The sequence below is a fragment of the Callithrix jacchus genome, chromosome 15 (assembly GCF_049354715.1).
Source record: "Callithrix jacchus isolate 240 chromosome 15, calJac240_pri, whole genome shotgun sequence".
In the NCBI taxonomy this organism is placed as follows: domain Eukaryota; kingdom Metazoa; phylum Chordata; class Mammalia; order Primates; family Cebidae; genus Callithrix; species Callithrix jacchus.
The window spans coordinates 46,786,446-46,808,419 of record NC_133516.1 but is presented as its reverse complement, the minus strand read 5'-3'; positions in this window follow the sequence as shown (position 1 = coordinate 46,808,419).

Below are 21,974 nucleotides of genomic sequence, written 5' to 3'. Positions count from 1 at the left end.
CTAGGAGGGTATAAATATGTACATATTATTAATTTATTGAAGAATAATTTACATTGGACAAAACCAATGTACCTATATTAAGTGTCCAGCTTAAGTTTTGATATATGCATACATATGTGTAATGATCACTAAAATCAAGACACATAAAATTCCCAATTCACTAAACTATTATCTTTTGTTTCTGCCCAGGCAACCTTCCACCCCAACCCCAGCTGCCATTACATTTTCTATCAATAAAGACTAGAAATACCTGTTTTAGATCATCAAACAAATTGAGTCATGTGATATGTACTCTTTTGGGATTGGCTATTTTTACTAAGTAAAATATTTTTATGATTCATTCATATTGTGTTCCACAAGTGTTCATACATAAGTAGACAAGCAGTTTGTATAGCAGACATAAGGTTTTATTTTTCTTGGGCTCATACCTAGAAAAGGGGTTGATGGGTTATATGATAAGCATATCTTTATAAGAAACTACCAAACTGTATTCTTAAGATGTTTATACTATTTTACCCTCTCAATATCCATGTATCACATTTCTAGTAGTCCTAAATCCTCTCCAAATCTTGCTAGTATCTTTTTTCATTTTAGCTATTTTAGTGGGTGTATTGTGGTATCTCATTGTGATTTAAAATGCATTTCTATGGTGACTATGTTGTTGAGTATCTCTTAGTGTTTACTGACCCTTATATTCTTTTGTAAAGTATATGTTCAAATCTTTTCCTTATCTTAAAAATTTGGTTGTCTTTTTATTATTGAGTTATTAAAGTTCTTCTTATAGTCCACATACAACTGTATGATGTGCATTGTGAATATTTTCTTTCAATCTTTAACCTGACGTCTTATTTTTTAATGGTGCTTTGTCAGTAGCAAAAGTTTTTGCTTTTGAGGAAGTCCAGTTCATCAATTTGGTCTTTTTTGGTTAGTACTTTTTATGTTCTAAGAAATCATTACGGCAAGTCATAAAGTTTATAGGTTTAGGTTTTACATTTGGTTCCATGATCTGTGTCTAGTTCACTTTTTGTGTGTGATAAGAGGTAGGAATCAACGTTAATCTTTCCAATACAGTCTGATCGTTATAGCACTAATGGTTTAAAAGACTATACTTTCCTCTCTTTTCTATTCAAGCTTACTGACCTTTTTCTTCTGCAATATTGAACTGTTACTGCAATTATCTAGTGAATTTTTCACTTCAGATATTATATTTTTCTGCTTTAGAAGTTTCACTAGATTCTATTTTAACAGTTCCCATTTCTCTCATTGCATTTATGTTTTGTACACATAAACTACTGCTAGCTGTTTTAAAGTCCTTGTCAACTAATTCCGTCATCTCTGTCACTTCTGGGTCTCTTTCTGTTGATGCATTTTTTCTCCTGGTTATGGAAAGGTAGTTTTTTCTTAATTCCTTATGTGTCTAGTAAGTTTTTAATTGGATGTTTCTGCACATTGTGAGTGTTACAGTATTGATTTATCTGGATTTAGCTGTGCTCCTTTAAAGAGCATCATGCTTTCTTCTAGCAAGCATGTAAATCTCATGTGGATTAGCTTAATCATTTGATACTTCTACAAAGTTTTATTAGAACAGGTACAGAGTGTGGTAGTCCCCCCTTATTTATGGGGAATACTTTTCAAGACCCCCTGTGGATGCCTGAAACTGAGGACAGCACAGAATCTGATTCCTATTGATTGGAGTGCCTCTCTGTACATGTCTTGCACCCACAAATATAATGCCTTTTCTATCTTAACTAAGTGCTTTTCATGAACTGTGGTGGTAACTTTTGCAGTTTAAGGTGTGACAGCAAAACTAGCAAATATCTTTTTCCTTCTTCACAATTCCACAGATAGAAAATGTGTTCTTACTGTAGATGTCAGCAGCCTCAACATATGACTTTTTTTCCCTTATTAAGTCAAGAACTTTCACATTTTCACTTAAAGGATGTACTTTATGGCTTCTCCTTAGCATATCCAAATTGTCACCATCATTATTCTTGCATATGGGGGCTGTTATTGAATGAAACAAGGGTTACTGTGTATAAGCACTGTGATACCGCCACAGTCATTCTGATAACCTAAGTGGCCATGGGAGCATGGATATACTAGACAAAGGAATGATTCATGTTCTGTGTGGGACAAAGTGGGATGGCTTGAAATTTGGTTAGGCTACTCAGAACAGTGTACAATTTAAAATTTATGAATTGTTTATTTCTGAGATTTTCCATTGAATATTTTTGAACTGAAGTTGACTGTGGATAACTGAAGTTGCAGGAAGTAAGACTGTGGATAAGGGGGTGCTACTGTAGTTTTTATCATAGGGACAATTTTGCATGACTACTGACGCAAGGATATTTTGGAGTCTCTGCTAAATGATGCATGAATTCAATAGTGTGTCTCAACTTTGGCTGGAGCTTGAATATATTTCAGTTCAGAAGGAGATCTGGTAGTTGTTCAGTTTATAGTTCTTAAGTAATTATCTCTCCAAGTAGCTATTCTTTGGCTTATGAAGTCTTATGCTGTATAGTTTCATAATCAGCCAAAAACTCAAGAACATCCTTGTGCATATTCTTTCATTTTTATTTTTGAGACAGAGTCTCATTTCATCACTCAGGCTAGAATGCTGTGGTGTGATCTTGGCTTGCTGTAACCTCTGCCCTCCCAGATTCAAGCAATTTTTGTGCCTCAGCCCCCTGAGTAGCTAGGATTATAGGTATCTGCCACCATGCCTGGCTAAGTTTTGTATTTTTAGTAGAGACAGGGTTTCACCAGGTTGGTCAGGCTGGTCTTAAACTCCTGACCTCAAGTAATCCACCCACCTTGGCCTCTCAAAGTGCTGGGATTATAGGCATGAGCCATGTCAACTGCCTCCCTTTTGTGTATTTCTTGAGCTCTTTTTCTACATAGCTCCTTGCTTTCTTATATTCTTCCTACAAATTCCAGTCATTTCAGCTTTCCCAATATCAATCCCTGTCTCCTCTATTCGGTGAAGCAACATGTTTCACCTGGGTTTTCCTTCCCAGAGTAGCAGTCCAGACAGCATCTCTAGGCAAAAATCAGGCCAATTGTAGGCATCACCTAATATCCTTCCTTTTTCTCAGGGGTCATAGTTTTGTGCTGCCTGTTGTCCAAAAACAGTGGCTTTCATATACCATCCAGTTATCTAATTGTTTATGATAGATGAGCTTTTTAATGCCAGTTAGCCCATTATGGCCAGAAGCAGGATAAGTGTGTGTATGTGTGTTTACATATGTGTGTGTGTGTGTATGTGTATGTACGTGTGTGTGTGTGTGTGTGTATATATATATATATATATATATATTTTTTTTTTTTTTTTTGAGATGGAGTCTTACTCAGCTGCCTAGGCTAGAGTGCAGTGGTATCTTCTTGGCTCACTGCAACCTCCACCTCTCAGGTTCAAGAGATTCTCCAGCCTCAGCCTCTTGAGTAGCTGGGATTACAGGCAAGCGCTGCCACATCTGGCTAATTTTTTTGTATTTTTAGTAGATATGGGGTTTTACCATGTTGGCCAGGCTGGTCTCAAACTCCTGACCTGAGGTGATCTGCCTGTCTTGGCCTTCCAAAGTGTTGGGATTACAGATGTGCGCCACTGCACTCGGATGAAAAAGTATATTGTTTAAACGTACAAGCAAGACAATTACTTTACCAAACAGGAATAAAGGGCCCTCAGCTAAATGGTATGGTCACTTGAATTACGATTTAGTTCCTTTGAGAGTACTAATAAAAATCAGGTTTTAAGATATGTGCCATAAGTACTGATGAAGAGGCCTATTTCTCAAGTAGTGATTGCTTGTGTTCTACCATTGTGGTTCCTGCTACATCTGTGTAGAACTTGTACTATGATTTACTTAAAGTATTTTTTAAGTTGACTTCCTTGTACCTTAAATTAATGTGAATAGTGAACTGTAGCATCACCGTAAATGGAATTGGGAAACTAATTCTGTTTTTCTTTTGTATATATATGTATATATATATATATATATATATATATATATATATATATATATATATACTAAAGTGCATAATACATAATATATTATGTATATTTTATTGCACTTTAGAGTCTGGGGTACATGTGCAGATTATGCAGGATTGTTGCATAGGTACATACACGGCAATGTGGTTTGCTGCCTCCATCCCCCCATCACCTATATCTGGCATATCTCTCCATGTTATCACTCCCCAGCCTCCCTACCCACCGCTGTCCCTCCTCTATTCTCCTCCAACAGACCCGAGTGTGTGATGCTCCCCTCCCTGTGTCCCATGTGTTCTCACTGTTCAACATCCACCTATGAGTGAGAACATGTGGTGTTTGATTTTCTGTTCTTGTGTCAGTTTGCTGAGAATGATGGTTTCCAGGTTCATCCATGTCCCTACAAAGGACACGAATTCATTGTTTTATATGACTGCATAGTATTCCATGGTGTATATGTGCCACATTTTCCTTGTCCAGTCTATCATCAATGGGCATTTGGGTTGGTTCCAAGTCTTTGCTATTGTAAACAGTGCCGCAATGAACATATGTCTGCATGTGTCTTTATAATACAACAATTTATAATCCTTTGGGTATATACCCAGTAATGGGATTGCTGGGTCATATGGACATTAAATAAAGCAAATGCTTCTTTACAGAGGGGAAAATAAGATTCCCTGAACTACTGAAGTCATTTTGTATCACTTAGTACTTTTCTACATATGATTATACTCAAACAGATCACACAGGCACTGAAGAAGATGTGAGATGGGTGATGGAGATGAAAAAGGAATAGACATTTTTCATTTATACTTTCAGATAGAAACATACAATTTTAAAACTAGAATAAGCTTAGAAAACATCTAATCTAACTGACTTATCTCACAGATGAGGAAACAATCTTACAGATGGACTACCTGCTTTCCAAAATCTCACCACTGGTTAGTTAATTCAACAGGCACTTACCAACAGATACTAAGTGCCGGACTCTCTTCTATGAGCTGGGAATACAGTAGTAAATAAAACAGACAAAAATCATTATCTTCTTAGAGTTTATGTTCCAGCGATGAATAGAACCCCTTTCCTTGGGTCTGTGTTCAGTCATGTATCATTTTAATGACTGAACACAGACCCAAGGACAGCACCTGAGCACTTTAGTAACTATCCCCATCTTGTCCTTCAACACTTAGGAATCAAGTTCTTCTCTATGTAAAATCAGTCCAGTGTTGTAATCTCAGTCTAACCTACCTGGAATATGCCAGCTCACTTCATATTTCCTAATGGGGCTACTTTCCATGCTTTTAAGCTTTATCCCTATAAAGGAAAATACCTCTCATTTTTACGACAAAGTGCCAATGACCAGTTACATCATTTAGAATTTTCTTGAGTGTAGGTGGCCTCTGGTTCCTACACACATCAGTGCCTGTAGACAGGGTCTCTTGCTTCTTATCTCATTTAGCTTTAGGATTGAGTTCCTGCCCTATTTTGGTCTCTCTTGGTATATCACTTAACCAAGGTGTTTGTGCTGTTTATCTGTACAAGCTGCTATATCCCAGCCCCGTCTCTGTTTAGATCTGAAAACTCTTACCCAACCAAGCCCCCTCTGGTCTGAGGAAAAGAAGACTCGATTCTGACATTCCAATCTTGAAAGCCAACTCTGTTCCTGCCAGCTTCGATGTTTTTCACAGGTGTAACCACCCCCAGAGAGGCAGAAAAGGTAGGATGGAAGAAATCATCAGAATGAGTTTGGGCACGCAGTTGACTCTCCTTTTTGTCTTTAGATCAGTGGAATTAGTGAACACTGCTATGAACTCATGGAATTTTCAGCCTTTGGAATTCCCAGACGTCTTCAAGTTGTCTTTGAAGAATTCTTATTTTACAGTGTGTGTTTTTCCTTAGAAAGGGAGAAAAACAGAGTGCATCTTGTTAGTGGGATAGCTAAGATTTAAGGATAACTCCCTTTTGTTATGGGATTGCAGGCATAATGTTATGCACTTTATCATTTTCGTCTTCATAACAATCCAGTGATAAATGAATTATATGCGACCTCATGCTACAAATAAGGAAGTAGAATCTTGGAGAGGCCACATAATTTCACTAACATCAAATAACCAGTATGTGATTGGGTCAAGATCCATTTCCATTTGCTACCAGTGAAACTTTTCTACAATATAGCTCATTAGTATCAGTGTTGGGGTAAAAATTATAAATACAAAAGTATGTGTAAAACACCTCATACGATCATCTTATAGCTGAACAGAGTCAGAAACTGAAATTTGTCCCAAAATCATTAAGTAAAGTGGTGGTCTGAATTAGAATCCTAGTCTTTTGAATTTTATTCCAAGCTTCTTTTCAACACAGCATTTTAATTCCAAGAAAAAAATGATTCAATTTGGCTAGAATTGTTTGGTTAAAACCCAGTGTTTTTACAGTTATAACAGAAGATTTTTTGTTATAATCCAATATTAAAATTCTGTTCTTAAAATTCTCTAAATTAAACAAATATTTACTCAAATATTTGAATGTCTTTTATTGATTATATTATGCTTTTTTATTGCTACCTGGATATTCCAAATAAACTATTCTATTGCCAGAACAAAATAAAAGATTAAACTATCTTTTTTTTTTTTTTTCAAATTCAAAGAATTTGTTTTTGGTCTATCTAAACTAACTATTATCCTGAAAGATCTATAGATGTTTAATAGGTGAGAATAAAATAGAAAATGCCATTTTCCTCATAGTGTTCTGTTAGGATGTTCCATTTGAAAGAAAAAAAAATCAGTTTAAGGAGCTGCATAATTATTAAACAATCTTGTTTCAGTCACTATCACTGCAAATGCAATTAGGGCCAGTTCTCCTGAGTCTATGCTAATGGGAGGAGGGTGTAACATGCATGGTTGACAAGCTCAGATAATCTGAATAACTGATTTTCAACATTTCCCCCTACTAAACCTATTTACCAGAGTTGCTAACAAGTAATGGAAACTGCCCATTCTCGTTTCCTTCCTCTCCTCCCCACACCTGGCGCCCCAACCCAGTCACCCTTTGGAGATGTTAGCAAGCAGTGAATTGGCCAAAAAGCTGTGGGAGGAAGAATAAAGAAGGAAAGTCAATCAATCTTTGAATAAATAAAAGCTATTTTTATGTGATGCTTCTGCAATGGAAGGTCCTGACATGTAGAATATTGTCTGGGTTAATATTCTTATACATGCTTGTATGATAAACCCACCTCAAATAATAGTTTTGTTAAATTACTATAGGTAAGCAAAATAGCAATTCATTTTCTTTGTTCAAAAATATTAAAAGTTACAGATATGGCTGAAGTTTCTTTTGACATTTACTTTCAATCTCAGACCTGCCTCCTTACTCTAAAGGAGCCTCATCACTCTGTTATCTACTTATTATGCAAAATGTCCAGATTTTTGTCCAGGTTTTTTCTATGAATTTACATAGAAATTTAGTCTGAGAAAATAAGCATGTTCTTTTGCTTTTACAGTAATAATAGCCTACCTAATGGTTTAGCTATGTGGGGTGACATTGTTATGCATTGCCCAAATCCCCCTTCAATGAAGGACTCATTGCCTCATCGGGGAGTACTGTCAGCAGACTGTCCACATCTCTCAGCCCCTGCTGGGACCACCTGGGCTGCAATAGCCCCCTCACCCTCAGGCTTACCCCCAGGCTCAACCCTGCAGAGATAGGCAATGATCAGTGACTGATCCAGTTCTATTTGGTACCAATGTACTAGTTCCCATGCAAGTTCATTGTAAAACAAAAATGTCATGTTGGCCCAAACTGGGGCAACTCAGAAAGATCTTCCTGGCCTCACAGCTGCCTGTGGGGTGGCTGAGGGTGCTGTGGAGCCCATATCATAGCTCAACTTCTCCCTTTTCCAAATCCTGCTTCCTTAGATGTTGATGCCAAGAATTTTCCCAAGAAACTTCCAGAACAGTAAACTCCATCTCAGAATCTGCTTCCCAGGAAACCACCCTATGATATGTCACTTGCTTAATTTTTCACAGAATGATATGTCCTGGAAGACCCATTTGCTAGTGAACATAGACCTACCTCATTATTTTATTACTGTATTTGTGTCAGAACTGGGATGTTGTTCATCAAAGCCCTGGTTTCCTGTCTTCCTGAACCTGCATCTAGACTACATCATGAATAACTATGACTAAACTAGTGTATTCTATCCAATGGACTGTGAAGAGAGGTGATGTATGGTACTCCCAGGCCCATGAAGTCTGTTGAAACTTCATGACATTTTCCACATCCTTTCTCATCCTCCATGTGCTAACTAGATGCAAAGGGTCTAGCAGAAGTTTTCAAGGTCCTAAGGACAGCAGAGCCACAGAAGCCTCGGTCACTGAATCAGCACACTGAAGTCTAACCTTGAACCTCCACATCAACTTGTTAACCTGCTGAAATATGTAGGGGCATTTATTACAGGCATTAACTTCTCCTACTTAAAAGTGAAAGAACTCTTTGTCTGTTTCTAGTTTCTCGCAATTACCAGACAAATTGTTCTGAATATTTTGTACATTATCTCCTTGGGTGCAAGTGTTTCCCTGGTGTAAATAGTAAAAACAGAAGTGGACTTGCTAGGTATTGAAATACACAAGCTTTAAAATTCAATCACTATTTTTGTACCATTGCCCAAAGTGGTTATACCAATTTGTATTCCTACTAAGAGTGCATGGAAATATCTCTTTCTCATAGTTTTCAAATGTGGGACTCTCCTAAGTATTTTACCTGCATTGAAGTACTTCAGCCTCAAAGTAACTCTCTGAAGTGTAAATTTATATTACTTAGTTCTGCTTTTCAGATGAGAAAACCGAGGTGGATAATTTATAGCTGAAAGAACTACGATATAAACCTAAGGTTGTCTGACTCCAGATTTAGGGCTAGATTTCTTTTCTCTTACATTATATTGCTTATATACAATTCTCATTCAAAGTTAGAAGCTGTCAGGTAAATTAATTAAATTTTATTATACTTCATTGGGGAGAATTAAGGACTACAGTGGTGTTTGTGTATGGGGATTAATTGGTCATGAGGAGGGATCATTCATAAATATTAAGGGTCTGTTTTCATGGGTCAAACAGTATGCAGGAGCGTTTTAAGCCTTCTATCTCAGCTTTGGGAAAAAAGTATGAAAGTATTCAGATCTATAAGTCATTTAAAAGGTTTTTCTAAAAATTAAATAAAACAAAAGCTAATAAAATCTGCATTCTGGGTGGCTGCTTGCAAAGTGCCTGTAATTACTTGGCCAAATCACATCTTGCTTAGTGTTCCTCCCTGAACTTCCTTTGTCCTTGAATTGAAAATAATGCAGAGGAGGTCTGTGTGGGTCTGGGACAAGATGGAATTTGGACCAGCTGTTTTCAAAGGTTACATTAGAAAATCAAAGGCTAAAGGGGGTTACTGTGAAAACTGCTTTCTAAAGTGGGAATCTCCCCATCATATCACGTGTCTGTACCAAGAACTACGGCAGGGATGAAACTGGTAACACACAAATCTTCAGGAGATGAACAAAATGTTAGGCCTTATAGATGAGGCACAGGCACACATTTGACTTCCTGAATTCCTTCCATTTTTGTGGTTTTTGAGGTTACAATAGAATTCAAATCTCTCTGGGTTCATGTTCATCTAGTTTTGACAAAATATGACTTCCTGTGTCAGTGAAAGAAGGTTTTGATTTACAAAATAGTTTCACTAACTGTAAATGAATCAAAGTTAGATTTTTCTTAAAATATGCAGGGGTCAAAAATCTGGGCATGAAACAAGCAATGGACCGATTTGGGATTTCCTTGGGTCTTACTATGTTGAAAATCCCTGAGTTACTATAAATTTCAAATTTGTTAAGGGGGCAAGAGGGCAGAGGAGAAAAAGATAAAAAGGGCTAAATGGGTATATGTAATGACTGGACAGAAAGCTTAAACTCGGTCTCTCCTCAAGCAAATGTATCCCTTAATGCTGTTATCCTCTTTCTATAATAATGTACATTCATTCATTTAGCCAACATCTATTGTGCTTACTACATGCCAGGCACAGCTAGACACTTGTTCTACAGGGATGTGTGTGTGAAATAAACACACACAGTCTTTGAGTGGAGAGAACACAAAATATAAGTCAGTTCGATTATTGTTAAGGAAGTGTTTGCAAACTGAGACAGTTGCTATGAAAAAATTAATTGGGGGGCCGGGCGCAGTGGCTCAAGCCTGTAATCCCAGCACTTTGGGAGGCCGAGGCGGGTGGATCACGAGGTCAAGAGATCGAGACTATCCTGGTCAAAATGGTGAAACCCCGTCTCTACTAAAGATACAAAAAATTAGCTGGGCATGGTGGCACGTGCCTGTAATCCCAGCTACTTGGGAGGCTGAGGCAGGAGAATTGCCTGGACCCAGGAGGCGGAGGTTGCAGTGAGCCGAGATCGCGCCATTGCACTCCATCCTGGGTAACAAGAGCGAAACTCCCTCTCAAAAAAAAAAAAAATTAATTGGGGTACATCAATGCAGAATGAAAGGAGAGACCTATGTAGATAAAGCCCTTAAAGGAGACGTGTCTGCAGAGGCACAGTTTGAATGGAGACAGATGCAGAATGAGTCGGGGTGAAATTTCTCAGGCTAAGAGGCTGCTCACATGAAGACACTAGGACAGGGAAGAGCTTGGGATAACCAACTGGAGGCAAAAACATACTGGGACAGTGGCTCAAGCAGGAGATGGAGAGGGAAGCGGGGACCAGGTAGTCCCAGACAGTGGAATGATCCCGGAGAGTCTTGAGCAAAGAGATGACATGGTCAAATTCACATTTTAAAAATCTCTCTCCAACTGCAATGCTCACAGTCTATTTGAAGGAAAAGAGGGTTGAGAGAGTACCATGGAAGTAGGGAATTGACATAATGGGTGACTGCAATAGCTGAAGTACTGCAAGGCAGAGGAGCAAAAGTGAGATGTATTTATATATCTGTGCTTTGTTATTGGCTGTACTCATTTGGACCTCTGTCAAAGCTGCCATGAAAGTGAATACTGTATGAATCTGACTGTATAGTGTGAATCCCACTAAGCCTTCTCAGGAAAGAAGAATCAGGCAAGCTGGAAGTCCATTACTTTGACTTGAAGCTCTGTCGATTGTCTGAGACAGAGTATCCAAAGTGCCTAGATCTGTGATTATAGCAATCTGCAGAACTTCTGAAATTTTGCAAGTGTTTCCATGTGACATGTGGTACATGAGGTTGCCATGGCAGTGAGCTCCTCCAGCAAGGATATTAGGAGGTATACTTGCCCAGTTCTCTTTTCCATTTCCTTGACATGAGATTGAACAGAGAAGTCCGATAGTAACAAGTGTAAGGAGATTATGATTTTTCTGTGTTTATACTTATGAAATATCTGAAAAGAAAGGGAGGCATGACATCTCTTTTTTCAAATGGAATTGTGTGGGGCTTAGGAGCTGTTTATTTTAAAGCTCCAGTGGTGGAGATTTTTGACTGGCTTTTCCAAATCCCACTATTTGTGGATATGCTCCATCACAAGCAGACATTTTGAAAGCTGTATTGGACCAAACTTTGTTTTATTTTAGTATTTGTCCACCAAAGATGTCCATGAAGTTTCTAATGTTTCTGTGTGAACTGTTTTGGAGAAAGGGAATTGGAAGGCCTGTGCAGTAGGATTGCCAGGCACTGGTTGAACATATATTTGAATTCTGTAGCCATGAATTTAGAGTGATGCCAATCAGCACTTTTGCTTTTAAACATTGTCATATTTTTCTAAGGTAAATAATATCTTCAACAGGAATTGATTTCATTTTCCATGGTACCTGTGATTTGAGTTTTTCTTTCATTGAGTGATATTTTTTGAGCATCTATTTTGAGCCAAACACTATGTGGACAGACTAAACTAAGGGGAGCAGAATAAGGAAATAAAAAGGGCAGAAGATAGAATTTAGGGTTAAAAAGCAACTCAGGAAATGGAACTTTAAAATCCCCTTGGCTTTCACTTGCCAGTCTTTCATTTTCCAGCTACATGACCTTAGATGAGTCACTTCATCTATGCTTTGGCTGATCATTTTAAAGTTGAAGGCTAATTAAACTACAGAGTCTTTAGTGGCCTTTAAGGGAAAGATATAATCAAAATGCTAGGTATGACACATATATTGTATTTCAAATATCTTTGAAACAGGTAATCTCTAAGGATCTTGGTCTTATTTGATAGGTAGCCACAGCCAATAACTTTGATAAAGTTCTCCCTAGAGGTTGAGAACTTGGTGAGGGTTTTTGTTTCCAAAAGAAAAAAAAGAAATTGCTGTTGGTGGGCTTATTTGCTCTGAGTTTTTGCTGTCTCACCCAGAAGATGGGTGTAGAAACTTGGGAACTTGAGGGAGGGAGGGAGGGAGGGAAGGAGGGAGGGAGAGAGAGAGAGAGAGAGTGTGTGTGTGTATGTGTGTGTGTGTGTGTGAGAGAGAGGGAGAGAGAGAGAGAGAAAGAGATGTTGAGTTAAATGTGGGCAATGTTAGCCATTTGTCTTTTTTTAACACAAAAATTAAAAAGCAGTTAGAACAAAGGAATCAAAGCCCCACCTCACTGCCTTTTACTTTTGAGGCCCCATGCTGACATAATCCCAAGTGCTAATTTAGTCAAGTATGGCTAATCCTCTAGAAGCCTCAGCAGTCAGCCAGGTAATTTAGTGCCACTCTACAGAACTCTCAATTTAATTTTTCAGATTTTTCAAGGAGAAGGATAAAAGTGTGTTCACCCTATAAAGCAGAAACCACACCGAAGGACTTGAAATAATGTAGAACTTCCTATCATCAATGATGATGCACCAACCTTTCCAACTCCATTATCAAGAGCTGTGGTTCTTGATCAGAGGCAACTTTGTCTCTCAGTTTACATATACAATGTCTAGATACATTTTAATTTCTATGATTGGGAGGTGGAGGTAGGTAGAGGCCAGGAATGATGCTAAACATCCAAAAATGCACAGGAGAGTCTCTCACAATAAAGAATTATCTGAACTAAAATGTCAGTAGTGATACTGCTGAAGTTGAGAAACTCATGTCTGAATTGCCCCTTTAACCCCACAATCAAATATATCTGTTTCTTGGGATTGTAAGCATGCTAAAAGAAAAAGCTGGCTGGGTGTGGGGGCTCAGGCCTGCAATTCCAGCTCTTTGGGAAGCCACAGAGGGCAGATAGCTTGAGCTTAGGAGTTCAAGACCAGTCTTGACAACGTGGCAAAACCCCGTCTCTATTAAAAATACAAAAATTTACCTGGGCCTGTGGTCCCAGCTACTTGGGAGGCTGAGGCAGGAGGATTGCTTGAGTCTAGGAGGCAGAGATTGTGGTGAGCTGAGATCATGTCATTACATTCCAGCCAGGGTAATAGAGAAGCCCTGTCTCAAAAAAAAAAAAAAAAGCTAAAAAATTAATTTAGTTTTAACAGGGTATGCCAATAGCTTTCTAAAGCAAAGTGCTTTCTAGTTTGTAAAATCAAATGTAAAACATGGTCCATTTACAATACGAATGAGATCTTTTACATATATAAGGTATTTTATAGTATGCAAAAACAGTCACAAATCACCATGTGTGAACATCACTTCAATCACATTAAAGAGTTATACCTGGCATCATAACCATTTTATAGAAAGAAAATTATTCTTACCTATTGCATCCCTTGAAATGGCTTTTCCACTTGTTATAACACCTTAATTATTGAGTAGTCACCAACAAATCTGTCATGTGTCAAGTATTTCTAGAAGGAAATAAAGGCAGGGTGTGGGCTACTCATGTCTCTCTCTCACTGGTCATGAGTGAATGAATGAACTTACCCAGGAGGAAATGGAATTTTAGAGACTGACTTGCAAGTGGTAAATTATACGGTATGTGTCACAATTGTGCCACATGCTGGATTTATAAACATCCATATTTTTGAAAGGCAAAGAATGAATTAGAAGTGATTTTCTTTCTTGAATTACTTTGTTTTATAGAAACTGGTACTGAGGGGGTGATGGTCATGAAAATTCCCGGCCTCTGATCTATTCTTTGTAAGGCCTTTACTATGCTCTGATCCATAGAGCATAACTTGAAAATTTAGTAAAGAAAAGATCAGGGAAATCAGATGCTGAGCTGTTGTTCAGGTCCCCTTGGCAAACTAAAAATATATGAATATAAATGTGTTGAGTTCATTAGACACTCAAAGGGCTCCCTTTGATTCTAGAAATGCCTTAAGGGCAGAAATAGCTGAGAGAATCAGGCCAGAGACAAGGCTTCAGAAGAGTCTTCCTTGCTGAATGTGAAAGGAGTTCTTGCCTCATTCAGGACTGGCACTGAACACACTGCTTTTTGCACCCTGGCTTTAGGAGGAGGCAGACTTGGGGTGAAATGTTGGTTTCACTGCTTGCTAGGTATTGGAAATTGTTGGAGTTACAGTATGATGCTGCTCCCTCATCTGCTAAGTGGAGATGATACTTCCTGGGGCAGCAGTGAAGATTAAAGATGTGATATAATAGGGTTAGCATGGAATTTGAAATCCTTCTCAAAGGGGCTGTGAAGTTCTGATTTATGGCCCTTCTTGCTGGTATGATCTCTTTTTGTGGTACTTCTTCAGTATACATATATATTCTCTCTTCCCTGTGCCCAATACCACTGTCCTCAATCAGACCCTTGACAGGTTTTGCAAACCTCCTGTGAATGTGATCAAACCCCACCTGTACTTACAAGCCCTCAAAGACTCTCACTTCTCTAAAAGAGCATCTCTCTTTGCCTGCCCTTTCAGTGTTAGGGTTCCCTCTCTCTCACACTGTCTGATGCTCTACTTTAGTAAGGATAGCAATGTTCATAGCAGTCCATTCACAATAGCCAAAAGGTGGAGACAACCCAAATGCCCATCAACAAGTGAATGGATAAACAAAATGTGGCATTTTCATCCAGTGGAGTATTATTTAGCTCTGAATGAAATTGTGCACATGCTACAGAATGGAAGAACCTCGGCAATATTATGCCAAGGGAAACAAGCCAGCCACAAAAAAACTAATATTGCATGATTCCACTTATATCATCCTGACTTAAAGATGAGAAATCTGAAGCATAGGGAGGTTAAATAACTTATTCAAGTTTATCCATCCATGGCAGAACCAGAACTTAAACCCAAGGCAGTCAAATTTAAAGCCATATGCTTAATATAACTGTCTTCAGTAGTCCACAAGTACCTTATTGTAAGACAAATTTTTCCCTCCACATTTTTAAGTTTCTGAGCTGGGGACCATCTCACAATGTATTTCCTAGTTGAGTGTGTTCCTTCTACTTTAGTTTGATGAATGGCATCTGTAGAAGTTGGGAAATAAAGAATGTAGCAGATGCACAAAATCAGTTTGTTAAAATGTGATCTGCCTTATGATGACCAAAAACTAGCCCTTAGGTACAGATCTAAATGAAAGAATCAGGAACTCAGGTCAGTTGTATGAAAGAGAGAATTTTCTAGCAGCCCTCACTGAGACACCCTTGAGGTCAGAAAACCTTGGCTATCGGAGAACAGACTTGAAAAATATGCCTATGTGATTTTAGAAAGTTTAAGCCATTCTGTGTACATTTTGTTTACCCCTAGTATAGCCACCTTTCTCTATGGTGTGTGCTTCTTTCCCTTCCCAGGGGCAATCTCTGCCCCCATTACAAAGAGCTGAGACCCTCTGTGGCCCCTGGTTCTTTCTATGGGTAGCAACATCTTGCTTCAACTCACACTATTGCTTCTTTGTCAGTTCTACAGTTGCCCTCAGCGACTGCAGAAAGTAGGAGTGAACATCTTAGAGTTCAAACACAATGAAAGATCTAAATCCATAACCCCCCGTAAAGATCCTAGGAGATGCTGTGGAATGCAAACTCCACCAGTGAATCAAATCTCTTGTGTTCTGAAAGAGTTATCTAACAACCTTGAATCATTAGGCATCATAACCAAGAGGTAGGCCAATTTCCCTGCTGTAAAACCTGCTTTTCATAAAAATAGGCATTCTCGATGTCATGGGCCGAATTAAATGACCCGAGTGCAACTATGCAACAAAAGAAATAATAGCTAAGACTTTTTACCAGTGATTTTTTTTCCCCTGGAGAATGTCTTGCATGTTCCCAGATTTAGGTCTGGAGAATTTACTTATAATAATAATTAGACATTACCAGGACAACAGCAATGTTTAAAAATTGCTAGTAGCAAAAGAAGTCACTTCCCAAGTAAATATTTTTGTTGAAAAAAATACATGTAATTTTTCAAAGTATATAAAAACATATATGGTTACCTTAAAATATCCTAAAACCTTTCCAATTATTACTGATAACATGAATCAATAATTCAGAAGCCAGGTGTGGTGGCTAACACCTGTATTCCAGCACTTTGGGAGGCTGAGGCAAGTGGGTTGCTTGAAGTCAGGAATTTGAGACCAGCCTGGCCAACGTGGTGAAACCCAATCTCTGGGGAAAAAAAAAAAAAACCACCATAAAATTTGCCAGGCATATTGATGCACGCCTATAATCCCAGCTACTCGGAAGGCTGAGGCAGCAGGATAATTGCTTGAACTCAGGAGGTAGAGGTCGCAGTGAGCCAAGATCAGGCCATTGGACTCTAGCCTGGGTGACAGAGTGAGACTCCCTCAAAGTAAAAAATTAAAAGCAATAGAAATTTCAATGCGATGGAGTCACAACAAATTTACAGGTTGACCGGACTGATACCATCTTAAAAAGAAGAGATATGAACTTCTGTTTACAAAGGGGCTTGAATTACTCTAATTATCAAATATTCGTGCTGTAAAAACTCTGGAAAATGCAAGTTCCTAAATAAATGTCAAGAGTTTAGATGGCATTCAGTGAATGATTCCCAGATGAGCACAAAGAGTGTTTCTTTAATTAAAAGCAAGCAAAAATGATAAGTAATTAAATTTCATGACACAACAAAAAAATGTGGGAAAGAAAGAGCTCTATAGGAAACTACCAGAGAACTGGAATCTGAATTTGAGGACGGAAGCCTACATGGGAAGTTAAGGGCAACTTCCACTACTGCAGAGCCGGGTTCAACAATGCCAAATAGTAAGACTCTAGCAAAAATGCGTCCACAGAGGGGAGCTTTAGTGTCCCTTTAAAGGGAAGGAAACCATAGTAAATTTGTCAACATACATTGCTATTATTAAAAATAATAATTAGCACTGCATGAGTGCCTCCTCTGTGCCTGGGAGTTTGCTGAGCACTTTACTGAACACTATCTCACAGAATTAAGCTTGTGTTGAGGGCATAGCAAAGCATACAACATCCTTTTTTTTTTTTTTTTCAAGAAATTGATATTTTGCATGTCTAAAAAGCATTGAGTGAGTCTCAGAGGAAAACTTAGAATGTTGCTGAATCGGTATTATTTTTATCTTATATTATGTAACAGGAAAGAGTAGGCAGCGCAGCAATTTTTTTGCTATTCAAAAGCTCTGCAGCTTTGGCCCTAACCACTAGGTTTCCACTGCCATTCCTTTTTAAAATAGCGGCCATGAGATAATTCCACGAGGAGGAGTAAGTGAAGGCATGTAACTTTAAGTGAGATTGGACACAGGTCTCCCTTCTATCCTGAACTTGCTCTGACCACTTGACTAGAACATCTCCTGTCTGTCCTGGGTGCACTGCCCTTTGCAAATCTCCCTTGTTTTGATCTGAACTTTGAGTCTCATTCCATATCATAACTCTCTGGGATAGTTCTACCCAGGTTGAAAACACACATCCCACTTTCAGGCATCTGCTTCATGTTTCCTGGATGATCCAGTAATGTGTTTGTTTAGCTCACTTCTAGTTAGGCTATAGATTTTGCTGGTGGCCTTTTAAACACGGCCTCAGAATGTTTGTTTTTTTAAGTTTTTGTCTTATCTCACTTCCTCTGTAAAGGCCTCACTTTTCACAGCTTGGCTGAAGCCTGAATAAGCAACTCTTCTGTGAGCCCTGCCTAGATATCTTGCCAAAATGTGAGGTTAAACTATTTGCAGTTGGAAAATCATAACCATTCTGCATTGTAGTATTTCGATCAAATGGCAAAGAGAGCAATCCAAGAACATGGACGAGAGTACAGTAAACTGCCCTAGCAGGGATCTGTTTGCCTCTCCCACACCCCCGTCTTACAAGTGCATAGACATGTGACAGAGTTCGCGGATTCTTAAATGCATGGGAAGCACCTGGGGAACTTGTTGAAATGCAAATTTCCAGACCACATCCTCAGAGATTCAGACTCAAACCAGCTGCAGAGGGGGGCCTGGAACTCTGCCTTTTTTTTTTTGATATGGAGTTTCTCTCTGTCACCCAGACTGGAGTGCAATGGCACGATCTTGGATCCCTGCAACCTCCGCCTCCCAGGTTCAAGCAATTATCCTGCCTCAGTCTCCTGAGCAGTTGGGATTACAGGCGCAAACCACCACACCTGGCTCATTTTTGTATTTTTAACAGAGATGGGGTTTTGCTATGTTGATCAGGCTGATCTCTAACTCCTGGCCTTGTGATCCACCTGCCTGGGCCTCCCAAAGTGCTGGGATTACAGGTGTGAGCCACTGAGGGCCCAGCCAGAACTGTTTCACAAACAATCCCCCCCCTTCCCCCCCCCCCGCATCATTTTGATGAAGTGATTTATAGATGCAAACATGAAGAAAACCCCAGTAAAGTAGTTAAAATCAGACACTCGAATGTCTCAGATCTGGCCTTGATTCCTAGCTCAGCCATTGCCTAAATCAGTAAAACTTCTGAACTCCAGTTTTTCTCAAAAGCTGATAAAATGAAAACGTTTGTTTTCATTTCAATGGGCTTGACACAATGTGAACATTTAATAAATGGTAGCTTTAATTTTTAAATCATTGTTTTCTAAAGAAACACGAAGGAACCATAGCTACAAACATTAATAGTCTTCTGTGAGGGGAGACTTGTCTTCAGTTTATGTAAATCTAGAGGCAAAACTTGAATGAAAGCATGAAAGACAGAAAGCAAATGTCTAGCTCTGTTATTCCGATGATCTATAGCACATACCTGGAAAGCATGGTACGCTCTCCAGCCCCATCTCCACTCAGTATCCTTCTGAGGTGTCTTAATTTCCTTTCTTCAGGGAGGTGGTTTTCTGACCCCTATATTCAATACACAGTGCCAGTTTCATCTTCCTGATGCCTTCATTACATGTCATTGTTAATTGTCTTTTAATTAATAGTCTTCTTAATTAATAGTTAATGTATGTCTTCCTTCTAGTCTGAGCTCCATCAGAGGATGGGGTCTTGTTGCCTAAACATGGCCTTATTTCCAAGGTTCATAGTATGAAACTGATATATATCTTTTGTGAGAATAAATAATCATAAGAAAGATTTTTTAAAAAAATTCAATTATGAAATGGAAAGTCTTGAGGGATACAGACTTACCTGTCATAGCAGATCCATTCAAAGGGACCACTTGGATATCTTGCCAGGGAAATCAGAGAACTTGGTGACTCTCAAGTATTTTTTTTTCCCAATTAGCCAAATTGTTTTGTGGAGCACCTGAAGAAAATCTTGGGTAGTTTCTCGAAGAAGGACAAAGCCCTAATGAAGAGCTCTGTTTTTCCATTTGCATGGAGCTAGACAAATTGCACAAGGAAACACCAGATGACAACATCAATTTTAATTAGGTCTCTGAAATACCTGAAGGTACTATTTAAATGATGTACTGCTTCAGCCCACAGAACCTCCAAATGGTGAAAGGGAGAATTAATGGGGTAGGGACAGAATGATTTTATTTATCAGTCTACTCCCAGCTCTGCTGTACTCAAATGCTTTTGTCCTTATTCACATGGAGAAATTTTAACTTGGTATTAATATCCCCACACAGGAAAGGTGATTGGCCAGCTGAAAGAATTAAGCTTTCTACCAGACCTGGTCTCAAAAGTTGGAGAAACTGCAAAAATCACACATTATTTCAAGTCTGGAAAAGCTGAGCTAATATTTTTTCTCCATTGTCTTTCCTTTTCTGGTTCTGGCTAAAAACAGAGAGCCCCTTTTATATCCTTTTAAATGTGTTTCTTGGGGAAAAAAGATACTTTCCAAGTGGAAGTAGAAACAGAAAATAAATGCAAAATTCTATTTCTTTTGGCATGCAGACTTCATGTGAATTCTGCTCAGATGGATGGAGTTTCCATTACTGCAAATAAAGGGCTACCTGGAAGCTTAGAAAAAGTGAGATAAAGAAGATACGTGATTCTTAGCCCTATGTTCTTAATCAATTTAGTTCTTATTACAACTTAACTGGATTTCATTAACATAAACCCCTCTGACGGAATATTTATATTCATTATTTTCAAAGAAGATCAGCAGAGTAACAAGGAATCACAGTAATGTGTAAAGTGAATGTACAGGTCTAAATTCTATCTTCATTTATTTGACAAAGTCATGGAGATGCCCTTTTAAAGAGAATTCTGCATGTTCCTCTATTCATTTACTCGAGACTGTTTGTTTTCTTTCTTCTGAGAAAAGAAAAATACACTGAAAACAAAGACAAACTCTTTCTGGCAAAGTGCTAACTGCTCCAGCAACAGACTGACTGCCCCTGAGTTCCAGGAAGTCATTTTGCACAGGCTTTGGACTCAGGTGGATGAAAGCCCCTGAGGAGTTTTATTAGCCCATTAGGAGTTTCAGCTTTATCAGGCGGATCACTTGCTGTAAATAAAAAATTAAAAAGCCAGTGTGGGGACAGCCATATCATCAGGTGGGAGAGGATCAGAACCCATTCTACATCACACATTCAGTGAAGTGTGGGTTTAGCCATGAGAGAAAGATTACTGTAGCAAGTTGCAAAACATATTCCTCAGATGATATTGTGTGTCAAAAAGCTTTTGCCTAATAACTCTATGCTGTTTTACTTCTGGACAGTTGCAATATATTTTTGTCAGTTAAAGGCCCTAGGAATTCCTAAAATGATGTATACCTTTTTAAGAAAACTTGGTTTTCCCCAAATTCATCTGAGCCCTCTTTAGTTTATAGCACACCTACTAACAGTAACTGGCCTTCCATTGAAAAATAGTACCTTGACTTAAAAGCCCCTCTCCAACTCCCACCCCCGGCCCTTCCTTTTGTTTGGACTTTATTTAATGAGAGGATGACCTATGGTAGTTCTAATGCTTCCCAGTTCTTTATATGTCATGACACACATGGAAAAGGATAACAAAAATCATAGTAGTTGCATGCTAATGGCTATTAACATTTTTTTTCCACTTAATGTTTTCTTACTTTCTTTACTTGCCATAAAAATATTCTGTGAATTCCTCTAATTTACTAATTTATGAAGTGCTTGCTGTCAGAATTGCTGGCCCAGAGATGAGACCATTGCCTCTATGGCTGAGGGGATTGATAGCATGGGGAAAACCAAGGTACCACAGCTCAGCTGTGGGAATTTGGGAAATTCCACCCTAACGGGCTAACAGGTATACAGCGGTTGAATCCACCTGGCCGTTGGGAATGTGTGTGTGCTGACTGTGGAGTCCTCTCTGCTCACCATTGTTTGGTGTCTTCAGGTACCTACATTTTCCCGGTTTGAAATCAGATCTGAGCACTGTGGTTGGTGCCTTTTGTTTCACTGCCCACTCCACCCAAAACATTTTAAGGGGTTCTGGTACTCTATCATTCAAATGACTACCCTCATTTCCTGTGTTAAGTACATATTATTTTTCCTGTCTTGGTTTCTATAAGAGGCAGCAGAACAGATGGAGGAGAACTGGGGGATGATCTATCAGCTCTCCCTGCAACATGTGGAGGATTTTCACTTCCTTTCAATTAGGAGCAGACTGTTCTCAGAGGATCCCGTCACATTCCCCCACCCCACTGCCCTACTTACTTCCAAAGAAGACAGCCAGTATTTGATTTCACTATCAGAGCTATGCATGCTGAGAAAGGGGAACCAGGTGGGTGGCCACTGGTTGGGAAAAGTTATATTCAAATGGGCTCATCGGAGCTGGTAGGATTCCAGGTGTT